Below are 20,803 nucleotides of genomic sequence, written 5' to 3'. Positions count from 1 at the left end.
AAAATTGGAAAATGATTCGTGGTGGAAGATTTGCTGGTGAAGGATTTGTTGGTTGAAGATTCACAAGTTTTCCAGTCCCTTCTCGTTTTGGTCTTTCCATGTCGATCATCTCTCCTTAAATTGGAGAGTATTTCCTTTTGAATCACGTCTGAATTCAATAACTAATTTTAGCAACGAATTCCACATATCTTGGATAATCCTTGATTATTCGAACTTCCAACAATGATACTTTAATTAGATTGCTTATATTTCAGAGCTCGAATATCTGTTTTGTTTCTATAATTTTGAGATCCAACTCCTAGTTAAGTGATGAATTTGTCTCTTGTTTTCTGTCGTCATATGTTTCTTTTGAGCTTGAATGAATCTGACCTTACTTAATGACCTTGGGACTCGGTTTCATATACTGCCACATGTCATCATCTGATGTCATCATGAAAATAATCATCCACAGGTGTAATAAGTAAAAGTTGGGAAAACATCTAGCAAAAAAATGAGTATAGAGCTTCTATTAACACCCCCAACTTGTACTCATTCTCAACTTTACTCATTTTTTTAATTGGGGTGCAATAAGTAAAAGTTGGGGAGCGAATAGCAGCTCTTTTTTTAGTTTCAGTTTTTTCATTAAATCTAAAGATCTATTCTGTTGCATGTCAATCCAAAAATAGAACAATTGTCAATCCAATTAACTCTCTTGATGATATTTCAATCAAATATAGATAATTATTTTTCTAAGGAATATATTTTCTTGATTTTATTTTTAAGAAAATTTGAACAATTGTCAAATCTAATTAACTCTCTTCATACATTTGTTTCTTACGTGTTCAAAAATTAACTAAAAATTGATAATAAAAATAAATAAATAAAATCCAACATGGATGTAGATCTCAAAATTTAAACAACTTTAGAAACAGGTTTAAAATTATTTCTACAGTTGGATTTTAAATTGAAATCTGGGATTTCGATGGCTGTCCATTTTCACAGCCTGGGATCCAACCTAGATAAGAAAAAAAAAAATTCTAGAAATAAATGAAATTCCTTTTATTTATTGATTTTCTTACACACCATGTTACTTGAGACCAAAGATAGCAGTCAAAAACTTACAAAATTAGCAAATATTGGATTTTAACTCAATTCAAAGAAATGCAAAGTTGCAAACCCTTTTCAAACTCACAGCAGTAAAATCTCTACGTCCAAACATTAAAAGAATATACCTAAGAAACAAAGAAATCACCCCACCACACAACTCAATAAAGAGAAGTTTGGAAAGAGGAGAAGAACTTACCTAGAAATGGGGACATGTACTTCTCAAATTTGAAATTTGAGGGAACTATCTGATAAAAATGAAAGAGATGATCCTCTGTTCATGAGATAAAATAGATTAATTGAGTGTTTCATTTAACAACAACAATATCTATGTAGTGGACTCGGTTTAAAATTTTAGAAGATGTGGAGAGGGTTGGTTATAGGACGTGGGGACGGTTTTAGAAAATATGTGTTTCTATTGTTGAAAGAATCGTGATGATCCGACGCATACCCAATCGACTACCCTGACATGACAAGTTCGGAACCATAGATATGTACTCCTCGGGATACACAATTGCACTTTCACCATAAAAGAATTGTATCTCGAGGGAACTGTGTTTCTCAAGGAGCATAGATCTACAGTTCCCAAACTTGTCATGTTAGGTAGTCGATTGAGTATGCTACATGGGGTAGTCAGATTACCACAACTCTTTTTGAATCGTGATAATTTGACTACCCCACAGGGCATACTCAATCAACTATCCTGATGTGACAAGTTCGGGAATCATAGATCTGCGATCCTTGGGATACATAGTTGCACTTCCCCATAAATTGAAAGTATCCAAGTAGGTTACAACATTAAGGTAATTTTTTAATTTTTAGTTTTTAATTTGGATTTGGAAGCCAAAGAGTTAGTCTAGACTGACTATCCTCATAAGATTCAAAATCTTATTAAGGGTCATGAGATATGTTAGCATAAAAAACGTGATCCGATTCAAAAGTCTTGTAGAGGACGGAACTCAAATTAACTTGAGAAACAAAATTTAGAGAAAAAAAATTCATTTTTCACCATTCAATTTAATTTTTAAGTTTTTGATGATATCCATTTTCAACAACTTGGATCATGTTCAAAAGAATGTATTTTCTAGTGATTTTTTTAACCTCATATATTTTATGAAATCTAAAAGATTGTTGTGCAAGATTTCCAATGTGATAATCCATATTGACCCAAACAACCCTTATTAAGATTTTGAATATACTAAATTAGTGAGGAAAGTCTTTTTATTCAACCTTTAAAATGGGTGCAGTTCTTTTTGTTTTTTTTTTTTTGTTTTTTAGGTAATTGATATCCATTGTTGGATTTCTAGCATATTATCTATCACCCTACAATAGCTATAGAATTTGACAAAAATTTAACCATGTAGTTTTAGATTTTTTTTTTTGGAGTGGAAAGTGACCCCAACTTTTGGATCTTTGCAATCCCCGTCTCACATCAATAAATATGTTTATGGGGGGTATAAAGATGTATTATATATATGGGTGGTGTTCGTTGGCCCTAAAGAAAGCCAAACTATGTGCCAAACATTGTTTCAAAGTATGGGTTAAGAGATCATCCTCACAAAAACTCAGCCCATTCCCAAACTTCTAACCCCATCAAAAGTGATTTACAAAAATCGGACGGTCCACAATTCTTCAACTTGTAAACTAAGGTTAGAAGTTTCGGAGTGAGCTGATTTTTTGTGAGGATGATCTCTTCAACATAGAGATCATCCTCACAAAAATCAGCCCATTCCAAAACTTCTAACCCCAATTTTGGAAAAATGTTTGCCTTTTTCTAAGACCTCCGAATACTTTCCTATATATATATGGGTCGGGTTCCATATACACATAAAGCCACTCAGATCCACACAAACTAGCTCGTTCGTCAGATTAAACATAGATCCAACAGTTTATATATAAATTTTTTTAAAATAGAGCACTTGCTCTATTGCATTACCTAAAATTTTTAGTAGTTGCTTATACCTCCCCATGTGAGCCATACATGAAACAATTTCTTCACTCCTCTAATACCCTAAATGAAACCAACTTCGTATTTTCCATCAATCTCCTAAACCACACAGCAATAGCCCTTCCTCTTCTTCCTCTGTTTTTCCTCTTCTCCTCCATTTTCGTGTTGAATCATGATTTTTTTATTTATTGTGTGAGTGTTTGGGATGTTTTCTAATGCTTGAAATAAGGGTTGCAATTCCAATCAATGAGGATGAATTATATATTTTTTTTATTACATTAATGACGGTAAAGAATTAGATTAATACTTGGTGTTTCAATTCCATGGATTGGTTTTATTTGTCACTGTTTTTGTTTTTAATAGTGGATACTATATTCTTCTCAAGGCTTTGATGTGTTTTCTACAAAATGTTTAACTACTCCATAACTATATCTTCATTGTTGATAGCTAACACGATTGAAGTGCAAAAATCAATGTACTATTAGGGTTTCAGTAAGCTTATCCATAAGAAAAAATAGGAATTGATTAAGTGCTGAATTAATAGTCCAAATAGTAGATTTCCATGGGCTTTACTTAATGAATAAATGAAAAATACAATAATTTTTACTACTAAGTTGATGAGGATGAGTTATAAGTTCAATTACGAAATAATGTAATGCATCATATTCATCAAATCCTTAGCCCAAAGATTTGGGATGGAATTTTGTAAGTGCTGAAAATGGAAAGAAATCAATGGTTGTTGGCTGCTGATTGTTGTAAGTGAGAGAACAAGTTCAACTTGAAGAAAATGGCCAAGGCTTCTGACAAAATATAAGACCTCGTGTTCATGACGTGGGAAGGTAATAACAACTATATAAAATATTAAGTGAAGAAATAACTCATGTGCTCTAATTTAGAAAGTGTTAAGTTGCGACCGTTGGATCTATGTTTTATCCAACGAAGGATGTGATTTGTGCGGATGTGAGTGGATTTATTTGTTTACAGAATCCTCCCCTATATATAATTTAATAAATGAAGATCAATAAGATCAAATTGAATCTCGGTCAAACCCGATTCGACCAATTAAGCAAAATTTTGGTTGGACCATCGATTTGATTTTTAAAATATTTATGTGGATTCTTCAATTAATACTTTATATATATATATATATATATATATATATATATATATATATATATATATAGGGTCGGGTTCCTGCGACACACATTGCGACACACATATAGACAACGTGTTTGTCTTATATGGGCAAAAATGTTTGGAATGGACTGATTTTTTGTGAGGATGATCTCTGTGATGAGGGGATCATCCTGGCAAAAAATCATCCCATTCGAAAACTTGTAACCCCATCAAAATTGATTTACAAAAATTGGACGGTCTATAATTTTTCAACAAAAATTGGACGGTCTAGAAGTTTCATAATGAGCTGATTTTTGGCAAGGATGATCTCCTCATCACAGAGATCATCCTCACAAAAAATCAGTCCATTCCAAACATTTTTGCTCATATAAGACAAAATATGTTGTCTATATGTGTGTTGAAATGGTTGTCGTTTGAATCTGACCCATATATATATATAGGGTCAGGTTCAAAGGACAACCATTTCTACACACATATAGACAACGTGTTTGTCTTATATGGGCAAAAATGTTTGGAATGGACTGATTTTTTGTGAGGATGATCTCTGTGATGAGGAGATCATCCTTGCCAAAAATCAGCTCATTATGAAACTTCTAGACCGTCCAATTTTTGTTGAAAAATTATAGACCGTCCAATTTTTGTAAATCAATTTTGATGGGGTTACAAGTTTTCGAATGGGATGATTTTTTGCCAGGATGATCCCCTCATCACAGAGATCATCCTCACAAAAAATCAGTCCATTCCAAACATTTTTGCCCATATAAGACAAAACACGTTGTCTATATGTGTGTAGAAATGGTTGTCCTTTGAACCTGACCCATATATATATATATATATTATATATATATATATATATATATATATATAGGGTCGGGTTCCTGCGACACACATTGCGACACACATATAGACAACGTGTTTGTCTTATATGGGCAAAAATGTTTGGAATGGACTGATTTTTTGTGAGGATGATCTCTGTGATGAGGGGATCATCCTGGCAAAAAATCATCCCATTCGAAAACTTGTAACCCCATCAAAATTGATTTACAAAAATTGGACGGTCTATAATTTTTCAACAAAAATTGGACGGTCTAGAAGTTTCATAATGAGCTGATTTTTGGCAAGGATGATCTCCTCATCACAGAGATCATCCTCACAAAAAATCAGTCCATTCCAAACATTTTTGCTCATATAAGACAAAATATGTTGTCTATATGTGTGTTGAAATGGTTGTCGTTTGAATCTGACCCATATATATATATAGGGTCAGGTTCAAAGGACAACCATTTCTACACACATATAGACAACGTGTTTGTCTTATATGGGCAAAAATGTTTGGAATGGACTGATTTTTTGTGAGGATGATCTCTGTGATGAGGAGATCATCCTTGCCAAAAATCAGCTCATTATGAAACTTCTAGACCGTCCAATTTTTGTTGAAAAATTATAGACCGTCCAATTTTTGTAAATCAATTTTGATGGGGTTACAAGTTTTCGAATGGGATGATTTTTTGCCAGGATGATCCCCTCATCACAGAGATCATCCTCACAAAAAATCAGTCCATTCCAAACATTTTTGCCCATATAAGACAAAACACGTTGTCTATATGTGTGTAGAAATGGTTGTCCTTTGAACCTGACCCATATATATATAATATATATATATATATATATAGGGAAATGTTCAGCACCCTAAGTTTTACCACACACTTTAACAAACGTTTTTTGTCATACATGGGTTAGAAGTTTTGGAATGAGCTGATTTTTGGTGAGGATGATCTCTATGATTAGAAGATCATCCTCCCCAAAAATCAGCCCATTCCGAAATGTTTAGCCCCATGTTTACACGTTGAAAAATCGTGGACCGTCCATTTTTTGTAAATCAATTTTGATGGGGTTAGAAGTTTTGGAATGAGCTGATTTTTGGTGAGGATGATCTCCTCACCATAGAGATCATCCTCACCAAAAATCAGCTCATTCCGAAACTTCTAACCCATGTAAGACAAAACGCGTTTGTTAAAGTGTGTGGTAAAACTAAGGGTGGCGAACGGGACCCATATATATATATATATATATATATATATATGGGTCCCGTTCGCCACCCTTAGTTTTACCACACACTTTAACAAACGCGTTTTGTCTTACATGGGTTAGAAGTTTCGGAATGAGCTGATTTTTGGTGAGGATGATCTCTATGGTGAGGAGATCATCCTCACCAAAAATCAGCTCATTCCAAAACTTCTAACCCCATCAAAATTGATTTACAAAAAATGGACGGTCCACGATTTTTCAACGTGTAAACATGGGGCTAAACATTTCGGAATGGGCTGATTTTTGGGGAGGATGATCTTCTAATCATAGAGATCATCCTCACTAAAAATCAACTCATTCCAAAACTTCTAACCCATGTAGGACAAAAAACGTTTGTTAAAGTGTGTGGTAAAACTTAGGGTGCTGAACATTTCCCATATATATATATATATATATATATATATGTGTGTGCTAGCATCTAAGACCTTATGTGGACGTTAGCATTTTCTAACGCTTTATTTTTTCAATAATATTTTTATTCTTTTTTGTTTTTTTAGTAAAAACAAATAAGATATGTTGATTTTTTATATAATAAATGTTTGTTTGTATTGATTGCCAAATCCTTTATTGTAACAAGATATTTAGTTTTAAAAATTAAATGTCTTTACCATTTATTATGAAGGAAATGCTGAAATGACACAGGGTATTTACTGCAATTCTTACAAGTCTGATGTGGGATGTGCACATAACTAAATATGTGTTTTCTCATTATACGAGTAAAAACCACCTACGATTATGTATGTATATCCACGTCAGAATTGTGAGAATCACAGTAAATCCTGTGTCACCCCAGCACAATTACGAAAGAATCAAGTATTTATTATATAAAGATATTAATATACCCTTAGAGATATTATTAAAAAAAAGTGTTGAAAAGTACTTACGTCCCCTGGGGTCTACGTTGCATATCAATAGGTTTAAGAGGATGACTCCTCATTTGATGGCTTAGAAAGATAGAATTTTTGTCTTTTTGTCTTATGCCATCTGTATCATATGTCCTTTACTCTGGGATGTAACATGTTTTGAGATGTGGACTCCTCCATTAATGCTTTATAATATATATCTACAATGTGGTAGTTCAACTATATAACTAAACATTGTTTGCCCCCATTCCAAGAACAAGAAAATCCTGGCACCGCCCCTGTCTGCAACAATCATGGCCCATAGCAACCACTTCCTCATCGTCGCCATCCCTGCCCAAGGCCACATCAACCCAGCCCTCCAGTTTGCCAAGTCTCTCATACGAACAGGTGCGCAAGTTACCTTTTCCACCACTGTCTCTGCACACCAACGCATGTTAAACACTACCACTCCCAATGGCTTAACTTTCGCACCCTTCTCTGATGGTAGAGATGACCACTCCAACAACCCCAATCACGACCGCCAACACTTAAGGTCCGAAATCAAGCGCCATGGCACAAAACACCTAACTGATCTCATCCTTGCCTATGCTAACAAGGGCCACCCAGTCACCTGCTTAATCTACACCCTCTTACTACCTTGGACTACTGATGTGGCACGTAATCTTAACATCCAGTCGGCTCTTCTCTGGATTCAACCTGCCTTTGTCTTCAAAATCTACTACTATTACTTCAACGGTTATAAGAACCTTATAGCTAATGAGAGCAATGAGAATGACTCCTCAATATCATTAAAACTACCAGGTTTGCCATTGCTCCTTTCACCAGACATTCCTTCCTTTTTACTACCTTCCAACAATGACTCTTCCATAATCAAATTGCTTCAAGAACAGTTTCAAGTGTTGAATCAAGAAACCAAGCCTCTTGTTCTAGTAAACACGTTTGATGCTTTAGAATCTGAAGCAATCAAAGCTGTTGATGGAATTAACTTGATTGGAATCGGACCGTTGGTTCCTTCGGCTTTCTTGGACGGTAAGGATCCATCGGATACTTCCTTTGGAGCGGATATGTTCCACTCATCGACCAACTGTATGGAATGGTTAAATTCTAAGGAGAAATCATCAGTTGTGTATGTGTCGTTTGGAACTATCACCACACTAGACACTCGGCAAATGGAGGAGATCTTAAATGGGTTGATCGAAAGTGGGCGGCCATTCCTGTGGGTCTCCCGTCAGCAGCACAGTGGATCAAAAGAAGAAGGAGAAGATACATTAATGGTTAAACAAGGAATAATAGTGCCTTGGTGTTCGCAGGTGGAGGTATTGGGACATGCTTCAGTGGGATGTTTTGTAACCCATTGTGGATGGAATTCAACACTGGAAGGCCTCGTGGGAGGAGTACCATTTGTGGCGTTTCCCCAATTTTCAGATCAAGGGACAAATGCTAAGCTAATAGAAGATGTTTGGAAGATAGGAGTGAGAGTGAAGGTGAAGGTGAAGGAAGGAGAAAAAATAGTAGAAAGTGAGGAAATTAGAAGGTGCTTGGAAGAGGTGATGGGAGAAAGAGGGGAAGAGATAAGAAGCAATTCTAAGAAATGGAAGGATTTGGCTAGGGAGGCTGTGGAAGAAGGTGGTTCTTCAGAGAAGAACCTTCAGGAGATCACTTGCTTTCTGCAAAAATCAATTTCTGAAATAAATCTTGTATGGTTTTAAAAATTGAGGACCGATTTTCGTTTAAATCATTGGACGGTTGTTGGATCACTCAGATAAATAATGCAGGAATTTGTTAATTAAATCCCATTTTAATTAGGTGTATTAAAATAACTTTCTCAAAGTATTCATATTCCTCATTTAAAACCTTTTGGGTATACCAGAGGACATGTAGATTATGTATACAAAGAACCCTTAATCATAGAGGGGAAGATCAAGATGCGCGTGCTTCATCAATTTCCTTATTCGATTTTTGAAATTAAAGGTTAAAAAAAAAAAACAAGGGAAATTGAAGAAGCTTGCTCATCTTGATCTTGGCACGTTGTCTTGTTTGTGAACAATACCAATATCATTACAAATTAGAAGGTGCTTGGAAGCGATCAAAACTGTTAATAATACAATTTCCTTTGTTCTTATTCTTCTTTCTGATTCACATATCTAAAATGCCATAAATAAAAAAAATATCATTTGAAATATTAAGATGAGATACAAAACCGAGATTTAAAACCCTGTGCCGGGAGAGTTAAATAGTCATTAAATGTCAAGGGTAATTACATTCTATAGAATTTAAGGAAGGTAATTTTAAGATAACCCTGGTTTTGGTAATAGAAAAATGGAGATAATCCTGTCGCATGAACTCATAACTCTTGCTGTATAAGGACTTGCACAGGCCAACACTTGATTAATAGAAAGACAACAACTGTGCCTCCAATAATTTATTATTAGATTCGTGATGAATGCATGTGATCGGTTACGTGGCTGATATGGCAAGGACACGTAATCATAGATTGTTTTCATCTGGAGACACAGTAAAAATATTTATCGTTTTGTGCCCTTGTCACATCAGCCACGTGCCCAACCTCGTAACAAGACCACTTTGATTCATCGTTATTCAATAGATTAATATAAGGACTGCAACTGGGCCTCCAACGATAGATTAATATTTAAATTACTCTAGCCTCACTTCCCATGAGGGAATAAATTAACATCAGATTAATATATTCTAAACCCCTAAAGGAGAGATTAATATAAGAATCATTATAGAATCGTGATAATCTAACTACCCTAAATGGCAAATTCAATCGCTTACTCCGATGTGACAAGTACGAGAATCGTAGATCTGCACTCCTCGGGATACACGGCTATACTTCCCCATAAAAGCGTATCTTGAGGGAATCATATATCCCAAGGAGCACTGATCTACAGTTCCCGAACTTGTCATGTTAGATAGTCAATTGAGTTTGCCATGTGGGGTAGTCAGATTATCACGACTAATAATTATAATATCGAACAACATTTGATACTCTTTTTAAAACACACATACGTATGGATTTCTTCATGATTAAAAATTTTACAATTACTTAAAATATTATTCTAAAAATTTTAAATAGATAATTTTAATTTTTTGTATATTTTATCATTTAATATACTACATTGCCCATATTGTGAACAAGGAAAGATGAAACATCAGCTCAGAATATTTAAATGTTGACAAGAATTAGTAAAGAGCTCAGATTAAAGAATATATGAACATTTTAAGAGAAATTTGATATAAAGATAAAATCCAAGCACAATGTAAGCTCGGTAAATAAATCATTTGAAGGCAACCTCTTTTGTTTATTGTTTTTTTGAATTTTATTGGAGGGAGTCCATATAGGTCTACTGATTATCTTGCTCGTTTGGGGGTTTTTGGGAGGGATTTCTATGTAATAGAGGATTCTAATGTTATTCCTCAAGAGCTAGTGGGAATAGTACTTCACGATGTAACTTGTAACTAATCAGTGTTTATTTAAGTAAATTGTACACACCTTACTTAGTAAATATATAAAAATAATTAATTTTATTTTGTTGACAAGAAAGATTCCAACAAGCTCGAAAATAACATCAAAACTCCATGATGAAAAAATTAGCTTGGTGGAATTTTATATAAAAAATCAGTATAAGCTTGGAAATTTTGATTAATTAGTGAAACAAGATTTTGATGTCACCATGTGCTCTGACACTTTGAATAAAATAACAATAACATATCTATTAATGAAGGATGATATTTTAAAGTGTGTTAAAAAAGTTAAATTATGTTCTCCTTTAAGTAGAGTTGTTTCACGTACTTGATAGTGATTTATCTTGCCAAACACATGTCTCCCACATGGGTTTTCCTATTTAAACCTTGACAACTGTTAATACATTCGTCACCATATATAGATACCTCATTTTTTCTCGACCGAGTTCGAAAGCTCTCAAAAGTCCAACAGATCAGGGTCCATCCCAGAAATCTTAAATTCGACCAAGTGAGGCCCACCCCAAGGAGGTTGAACTCTTTAAGCCCATTTTTGAGGCCCAAAACTAGGCCAAGCCATTGGTAACTCAAGGTCTAGTTCTATTTTCCTCCGAGCCATTGATAACCTAAGGACTTGACATTTTCCTTTTGGCCTTTCGTAATCCAAGGCCCTATGCATTTGAAGCTTGACCCTTGCCTCAAGCAAGGACCAATTAGTTATGCTGTTAAGATTTGATTTTATGCTCTTGAGTGCTCTAGATTTGCTTAAAATGATTTTAATTCTAAACATCACTTAATCATTTATTTGCAAATAAAGCACAAGGTAAGTTTACCTCTCTATCCTTGCATTAATTCATGTTTAATATTTTATACTTGATTTTTATGTAATTGTGTAAGTTTCTTAACCTTGACTCTTGGCTCTCCCGAAAATAATCACCACCCTATCTTAAGTTTGTTGAGACCAAATCTATTGTAATTGACCATTGAGGCCATCCTGTTGTGCATAATTCAATGACCCCCTTCAAGGATACATTATAATTTGACCAAGTTAAAGGGAGCTAGACCCTTTCATCCCTCAAAGAGAACGATCTAGAACTTAGGAATAATTACCCACCAAACCCCAAGTTTGTTGAGGCTCCACTCAAAGCAATTGACCCTTAAGATCCCCTTTGTGATGGTTATTTACATACCATTGTGCCTAACTTTTACCCAACTTATTTCCCTTCAAGGGCAAAGACATACTTATCTATCAAAAGAATTTTCTAGAAGCCTTAGATCATTAAGAATCCTACATTTGATCATCATGATTGTCGAAACTCAAAAGGGTGTAGGAGACGAACAATGACATTTTGATCAAAAGTAAACAAGGTCATTATGTGTGATTTTATCAAAATTAAATTGAATTTGTCCCGTGTAGTCCTCTATATACCCAAGGGTTTTCCAAAGGCCTATAAATAAAAGACCTCTTCAAGGAAAAATGGGAGAAGTTTTCCACCTTTCAAAAATTCTATCTAGTTCTCTTCTTTGAGACTTTATAAAGTCCTAAAACTATGTTCAAATGTATTCTCATATATTCTTGAAGTCTACTTTGGAAGATCTAAGAAAGAGAACAAGAAGAGGCTACCAAGGAAGAAGGAGACCAAAGTGAGGCTGTTGTGTTGGTTTTTTCTCTTTTTTTTTCTTTTTTTCAGTTTACTCTCATGGTCCAATCCTCCCCTCCCCCCCCCCCCCCCCTCATTCTATGTTATTTTTGTTTAACTTTTACTTTACTTCAATCATATTTTATCATACATTCTATTATCAAGCATGGGTTGAGAGTACACTCCCTTCATGGGATGATCCATACTGTCTAGAAATCCATATAAGCTTCTTGGAAGCCTCTGCATATTCATCATCTCATCATCATGTAGAATAATCTTTTGCCAAGTATGGGTTGAGAGTACACTCCTTTCATGAAAGTCCATATAAGCTTCTTGAAAGACTTTCCATACATCATGTAGTGTAAGCATTCTTAAATGGCAAGGTTGGTTAGAGTGTAATGCCTCAATGTGAAGTAATCTCTACCTTTAAGTCTATAATAAGTTCCTTTATAAAAATATTTTGTAAGCATTAACAGTTACACACACTCACTCCATGCATTTATATAAGGTGAAGGTTTCAAATGCTCTCTCCAATTAATGGAAAGTTTCTTACAACATCACCAATAAATAAAACAAGCTCATTTTGAGTATATTCCATTAAACATCATCTTCATTCAAAATGCAAGAACCAAAATAGTGTTATCCTTGTAAATTAGAACTTCCAATTCAAAGCAAACAAAAATAGTCCAACTAGAGGGAAATATCTCATGACACTTACAAAATTCTATCTAGTTCTCTTCATGCATAAGTATTCATGCAAAAATTCATCATTATCTAACTAACTCTGTAAGGTTTTCAAAAAATATAGTCTTAGTCTTCACTTTTGTCCAATAGCATTGTAACCACCAACTTGGTGGGTAAGATGGGGTGGTGTCTTAACACTTTCACCGTCTTTCAATCAAAAACTCCTTACCCAATATCTTGGATGGACCGATATTGAATCACTAAATTCATCTCAAAATGAATTTTAAAATTTCTTTTTATGGTATCCAAAATACTCCTTAAACTCTTTGAATGGTGGTGACTCCCAAACCTATGTAAAATTGAGGTTTAAACTATTAAACTTCACATATCTATAGTTTGCCAACTCCATTTATTAATTCAAGGGTTCAAACCATGCTTTTTGGTCATTTGTGAAGACCTTTAGATTCTAACCCTTTTTTTCTTTTAACTACTGACTTTCTTCTTTCATTTAATGGGAATGTTTGTAACCTCTTGGGACTATTTTACTTATGTTTTGTGGGACAATTTATAACATTGGCACATTTGCTTTTCAAAATTTCACAAGCGCACAAATGGGCATTGCCCATTGCACAAACCACGTTATCCTATGAAAAAGTGAAATCCCAGATGAAAACAACCTTATACTCTAAGACCACTCTGTGATGACCCGAAAAAATGTCATCGCGTATCTCAATGAAATTTTTTTATAAGATACGTGAGATCAAATTACTTAAAAATATTAAATTAGTAAGTCTAGATGAGCGTAAGATTTGCTTGAAAGTTAAATCAACCAAATACAGTCAAAAGTTGACAAAAAATCGAGAAGAGTGCGAATATGTCTAAATAATAGATTATATAAGGATTTAAAATTTTTGGAAATGAATAATACCATTGGATAGAAGTTGAAAAATTATTGACAATGGACTATTCTTAAGTCAAAATCCATGAGAAACAAATCCGGTCGAGGGTTCGAAAGTTGGGATTCCGAATCAATAAACTGGATAAATCAAGGTTGACCAAAGTCAAAATTAACAAGTCTAGACCCTAGTAAACCTAGGGTGGACCCCACAACCTAACCTAATAAACTAATTAACCTATAAAAAGGACACTTCAACTAAACTTGGTTAGTTGACTTAGTCAATGAACTTCGACTGTGATGAATGTAACTAACCACCTCTATTGACACCTGAATCCCATGTGTGTCAAGGTAGGGTGTTCCTAGGATACTTGGCAACTCTCTTTACAACCCTCAAGTCATTTGCCAACTCAATGATGTATATAAAAAGAATGTAAAATTTGTAATCAAACCTGGGAGGCAAGTGGTAGTTCAACACAAGGAAATGAGGTAAAATCAAGCCAAGAATATGAAATTGAAGCAAATCAAAACTATAAATCTATTTTAAGATTTTGAAAATAAAACAATAAAAAGGAATTTAAACTATGAAATGGAGATAAACACTATTAGAGAGGTTTCCACCTAGAGTAACTTAATCCTAACCTAATTCCAAAATATAGAATTCTTTCGTTGTTTCAAATTCACGCTAGAACCTATATATTTGATGTGTTTAATTGTACTTTATAATAAATTATACGTGGGTAGGATATTTCGTTAGGTTACTTCTGTTAGTTGGGTCCTATGCACGGTTCGGACCCCGTTTTGATCTAAGTTTTGTAATTTTTCGATGTTATTAATAAAAATGAATTTCGTAGTAAAAAAATTGATTTAATATTCAATGAACTCATATTGAGTTGATAAATATTAGAAAGCGAATATTTTATTCAAAAGATTGAAAATTATGAAAATTAAAAAAAATTGGGAAAGGGGGATGAAACGGTAAAATGTAAATATCACACCCGAGGGGTGATGTCTGCATTTTACATTGTAATGTTGTATGTAGGTTTGTAAAGGGATATCCAGGAATAATGATTGATTGCATGTTTATTTAAATTTTATTCACATAGAGACTCCAAGTTCTGTTTTTATTTTAGGCCGGGTGACCATAATTGCATAGTAGGAAACTGGATATCAATTCTCAACCTTGTATTGTTAATTTCTCTTTTATTTTCAAATGAAAATAATATATGTATATGGGTCCCGTTCAGTACCAAACATTTGGGCCAACATTTTAGCCAACCATTTTTGTCCTATATAGGTTAGAAGTTTTGGAATGGGCTGATTTTTGGTAAAGATGATCTCTACGGTGAGGAAATCATCCTCACCAAAAATCAGCCCATTCCAAAACTTTTAGCCCCATGTTTACAAGTTGAAAAATCGTGGACTGTCCATTTTTTGTAAACCATTTTTGATAAGGTTGGAAGTTTTGGAATGGACTGATTTTTGGTGATGATAATGATCTCCTCACCGTATAGATCATCCTTACCAAAAATTAGCCCATTCCAAAACTTCTAACCCATGTTTTGAAAAATGTTTTGCCAAAATGTTTGGTGTTGAACATTTCCCTATATATATAGCTATTTTGTGAATTATTAAAGAGTCTATGAATGCTTGAAGGAATAGTGCATCATATTATTCGGAGTGGTGTATTATCCTAGGATGTACGATAGGAATCACCAAGCTTATAAGTGGTATGAGACGCGTATGAGAGTGGAGTTACAACTGGAATCTAGGTTTATTCCTCTATCTTTACCAGTGAACTTGTAATGTAAAGGTGGTCGTATATAAATTATTTGTATATTTGGGAATCACATGCACGCCTGATAGGCATATACGAAGATGATTAGTCAGTGATCACTAACAATCTATAGTAGTCGAACGTTCTGACACATCGAAAAGAGACACATTACTTACGGTCACGTTAAACGGTCAGCTTGAGCCAGATAAATGGTCCCACAAGTGTGGTAAACAACGACCAGCTACAAAATCAAGAACTAATACTTTATTATGAAACATCATGTCCTGACTAAGAGAAATTCAGTCGTGAATCCCAATTCTCTAATTCTACTACTCCACTATTGTGTATTATGTATTTGTTGCCTTATTTTGATATATAAAATGAAATACATGTTTAATATTTTCATTTTGTCAATTAGATTTGTATAAAAAGAAAATGTTATAGTGGGTATTATTGATTGATGTAATGTGAGTTTTAAAATATTTAGTTGCTCATCCCTGACTATATGTACTAGTTAATCGTAATTTCTTCTGTAAAATCTTACATATTTTTAAAATGATTCAATATGTTTATTCGTTCATGTTAGAAGAGGTAAAAATGTTCATTCTCTTTGCCACTCGAAATAAGGTTCATTCATGATAAAGGGTAGGATTTCACTTGGGGGAATAGATAAATATGTCCCCTCTTTCCTCTACTCTCTGCCCTGCTCGAGTGGTCTCTTCCTACTCTTTTGTTGTGGCTGTTACTGTTTGCTAAGCTTCACCACAATGTGTATGATCTTGCTCTTCCCAGCTAAATTTTGAAAATCATCTTCTAGTCGGATGTGTTTCTCCGCTGTTTCGAATAGTTCACTTAATGTTTCTGGCCACCTTTTCACAAGAGACTTGTATAACCCCGAGCTCGATGGCAAAGAGTTCTTGAACGCCACTACTGTTGTTCTCTTATCACAACTTTCCAAGCCCATCGCTTCTTTCCTGAATTTCTTCGTAACTTTTTTGAGGCTTTCCCCAGATTGTTTTCTCATATTGAACAGAGTGTCTACATCTCTACCACTCTTCCTGTTGCCAATGTAACGAGTTACAAAGACAGTACAAAGCTCTTCAAAAGAAGCTACTGGCCCATATGGAACTCGTTTTCCTACAAGCTAGAAGGGAAAAGTAGTACATCAAATTCTCGTTCCCTTTCCATAGCGTGAGTATTTGTCAGAAATGGAATAAATGCTCTACTGGGTACTTCGTCCTAGAATAATGGGTGAAACGCGATGGTACAAATATCTTCAAAATTTCTCTAGCCAAGTTCTTCATAAAAAAGGGGGATCTCTGAATACCCCTGATGGCTTGCGCCGCCGCTGTGCCTACGCTTGCACTCTTCATAGTTTCCTTCTCCTTTCGAGTTAGCTTTTTGATATCTTCTCAGGTTAGACCTATTACGGGTTCAACTCGAGTAATATCAATGGCAACTTTCGTTTTTCCCTACCCAATTGGGTCCTATGGTTGAGAGTCACCTTCTACATTCGAGGCACAATTATCTCCAATAGGAAGCGAAAGATCTCACGATGGGAGATCTTGTCTTGCTTTCTATTGGTTCTCTAAACGCTGGCTCAGATTTCGATTATGTTTAGCCAAGTCATTCATTTTCTTCTGCATATTCTCTTGTTGCTTCCTCATGACTTTTAGCATTGCTAGAAGATTAATATCCATGGTTGGTGCCACGGGTGGGGGAACATTGACTTCGGTTGTTCTAGTGGATCTTATCATTGTTTTAACTGAAATCAATATACTGTAGTGTTTCCCATGGACGACGACAGATTTGTGAGGTCAGATTCGGTAGGGGTGCTGATGGACTTTACCCTACTGATCTGAAGTCGCTCATTCCACCTCCCTGTTAGCACCGCTGTGGTACCTACCAAAAACCATCTGACGCTCAAGTTAGAGTTGCAGAAAATAATGGTTATTACTGGTTGGATTCTAATCGGCCAAAAAGATCCATAAGCCTGTGTCAATTTCACTATTTACAGATCCTTCATCTAAATCAGGGTTTCCCCTTCTCGCGGGATGCGATCTTATAAAATCCTTGATTACTAGGATCCTGAATGGAATTGGGATATCTAGGATTGGATTTACTATTCTGGGGAGATCTCCTTCGAGATTTTTGGGCTTGACATGCATAAATCATGGTTATAGATATTCTTTGACTAGGCCTACCCTACTTGGTAGGCCATATCTTATCTAGTGTTGTGTTGTCTTTCTAGCCAAGCCAAACGATTTCTACCTTGGCCTACCTTATTGCTAGGTAGTGCTACGAATGTTGACTTGCGCATGGTATCATTTAACCGGCTTGGACACTTGTACGGTCTGGATAATCGTGCGATTATTTTCCTTTACAATTTCAATCAAATCTAGATAATTATTTTTCTAAGAAATATATTTTCTTGATTAAATTTTTAAGAAAATTTGAACAAAATTAAAATTTGGTAAAAAAAAATAAAATCCAATTAAGTTGAACAATTGACAATTTGAACAATAGCTTTGTTGATTTTCATGGAAAAAATCAGATTTTGAAGAAAAAAGTAAGGACTTAAAAAAAAAAGACTTTTTTTCTTGAACGATGGTTTTGAAAATGTACGGATTGAAAACTCTTAAAATAAAAATTATAATTCAATGGTGGAAAATCAGCCATGTGGCATTCATTTCATAAAAAATCTATTAAAATCCATATAAGTTTATAAAAAAATAAAAAAAATGTGTCAACAGTTTTATTTAAAGAATTTACCAAAATAATATATTACCATTTTCATAGAAATTTCAAAACCGTGGCTAGGAAAATAATTTCGATAAAATACTGGTTTTAAGCTCTTATGTTATCTCTTTTATGGCACATAACTATGGTTCCACAATTTAATATAAAATCCATTAATTTTTTTTATCTAATTTTTAGGCACCCTTGTACATTTAGGAGAATATTTGACATGCTCCGACCTGTGCTTCAAATTGATAGAACCTTGTCCCTCATCTTCTAACTTGTATTTCAACCATATCCTCAATCATCGTTCTAAACTGATGGCATGCCCCTTTGGTCTGATTCTTCTCAAATAAACTAATGTAAATAAAATAAATGCCCTTAAAAAACTAACTAATGTGCTTATTGGAGCTATAATTTTAAGTTGGCTATGTTATTGATGTACTTCATTAGTAAGCGATTGATGTACACGTATCTCATGTATACCACAGTCCTAACATTAAGAACTGAGTAATAGATATCATGATAGATGATGCCACATGCATGGGGGTAGATCTCAAAATTTAAACAACTTTAGAAACAGTTTTAAAATTATTTCTACAGTTGGATTTTATATTGAATAAAAAAAAATTTATTTTATTTGTTGATTTTCTTAGACACCATGTTACTGAGACCAACGATAATAATAAAAAACTTACAAAATTAGCAAATATTGGATTTTAACTCAATTCAAAGAATGCAAAGTTGCAAACCCTTTTCAACCTCACAACAGTAAAATATCTACGTTCAAACATTAAAAGAATATATACCTAAGAAACAAAGAAATCACCCCACCACACAACTCAATAAAGAAAAGTTTGGAAAGAGGAGAAAAACTTACCTGGAAAATGGGGACATGTAGTTCTCTAATTTGAAATGTGAGGGAACAATCTGATAAAAATGAAAGAGACGGTCCTCTGTTCATGAGATAAAATAGTCTAATTGAGTTTTTTTATTTAACAACGGTAATATCTATATAGTGGACTCGGCTTAAAATTTTAGAAAATGTTGAGAGGGTTAGTCATATAGGACGTGGAGATGGTTTGGTGGTTCTATTTTTTAAAGAAAGGTGATAATCTGACTACCCACGTGGTATACTCAATCAACTACCCTGAGATGACAAGTTCAGGAATTATAGATCTGTGTTCCTCGAGATACATATTTGCACTTCCTAAAAAATGAAAGTATCCAAATTGGTTACAGCATAAAGGCAATTTTTTAATTTTTAATTTTTAATTTGGATTTGAAAGCCAAAGAGTTAGTCTAACCTGAGTGCCTGACCATCTTATTAAGGGTCGTGAGATAACATATTATTATAAAAAAACATGATACGATGCAAAAGTCGTATAGACGACGGAACTCAAACTAGCTTGAGAAACAAAATTTAAAAAAAAAACAAAAAAAATCATTTTTCACCATTCAATTTCATTTTTAAGTTTTTGATGATGGGCAGTCATCCATTTTCAACAGCTTGGATCATGTTAAAAAGCATATAGTTTCTAGAGATTTTTTTTAACCTCATATATTTATGAACTCTAAAAGACAGTTGTGCTAGATTTCCAATGTTGTAATCCCAATTGGCCCAAACGGCTCTTAATAAGATTTTCAATCTACTAAGTTAGTGAGGAAAGTCTTTTTATTCAAGATTTAAAATCCGTAGCAGTTCTTTTTGTTTTTGTTTTTTCGGTAATTGATATCCATTGTTGGATTTCTAGCATATTATCTATCACTCTACAATGAATTTGAAAAAATTTAACCAGGTAGATTTAGGTATATTTTTTATTATTTTCAAGTGGAAAGTGATCCCAACCCTTGGATTTTTGCCAAACCATCTCACACCGGTTAATATGTTTAAGGAGGGTATAAAGATGTATTATATATATATAGGGTCAGGTTCAAGGGCCATATGAGAAAACATATGTAAAAACAATGTAATATTAATAAAATTTTAAAATATCGATTAGAAATTTTGGATTGAGCTGATTTTTTGTGAGAATGATCTCTATGATGGGTAGATCATCAAAAAACAAAATCAGTCCAATCTGAAACTTCTAACCCCATTAAAAGTGATTTAGAATGTGGACCGTCGATTTTTTGCCAATTTTTATCACTAATTTGTAAATCACTTTTGATGGATTTAAAAGTTTCTAATTGAGCTGATTTTTTGTGAGGATGATCTTTTCATCATAGTGACCATCCTTGCAAAAAATCAGCTCAATCCAAAACCTCTAACCCTTATTTTGAAAAACCATTGTTTTTTCATATGTTTTTACATATGGCCCTTGAACCGCCCCCACATATATATATATATATATATGTGGGTGGCATTCGTTAGCCCTAAAGAGAGCCAAACAATGTGCCAAACATTTTTTCAAAGTATGAGTTAGAAGTTTCGGGCGATTCCAAAACTTCTAACCCCAATTTTTG

At 34.1% G+C, this 20,803-nt stretch overlaps 1 pseudogene; it reads left to right on the top strand.

The window, feature by feature from the left end:
* Positions 1–7,346: 7,346 nt before the first annotated feature.
* LOC147382540 (phloretin 4'-O-glucosyltransferase pseudogene) lies at positions 7,347–8,917 on the top strand (annotated as a pseudogene).
* The last annotated feature ends 11,886 nt before the right edge of the window (positions 8,918–20,803 follow it).

Source organism: Akebia trifoliata, chromosome 16, assembly GCF_017979445.1.
Source record: "Akebia trifoliata isolate Shusen 1 chromosome 16, ASM1797944v1, whole genome shotgun sequence".
Taxonomy (NCBI): domain Eukaryota; kingdom Viridiplantae; phylum Streptophyta; class Magnoliopsida; order Ranunculales; family Lardizabalaceae; genus Akebia; species Akebia trifoliata.
Note: the sequence above shows the minus strand (reverse complement) of the source record. Positions and strands in the feature narration are given on the sequence as shown.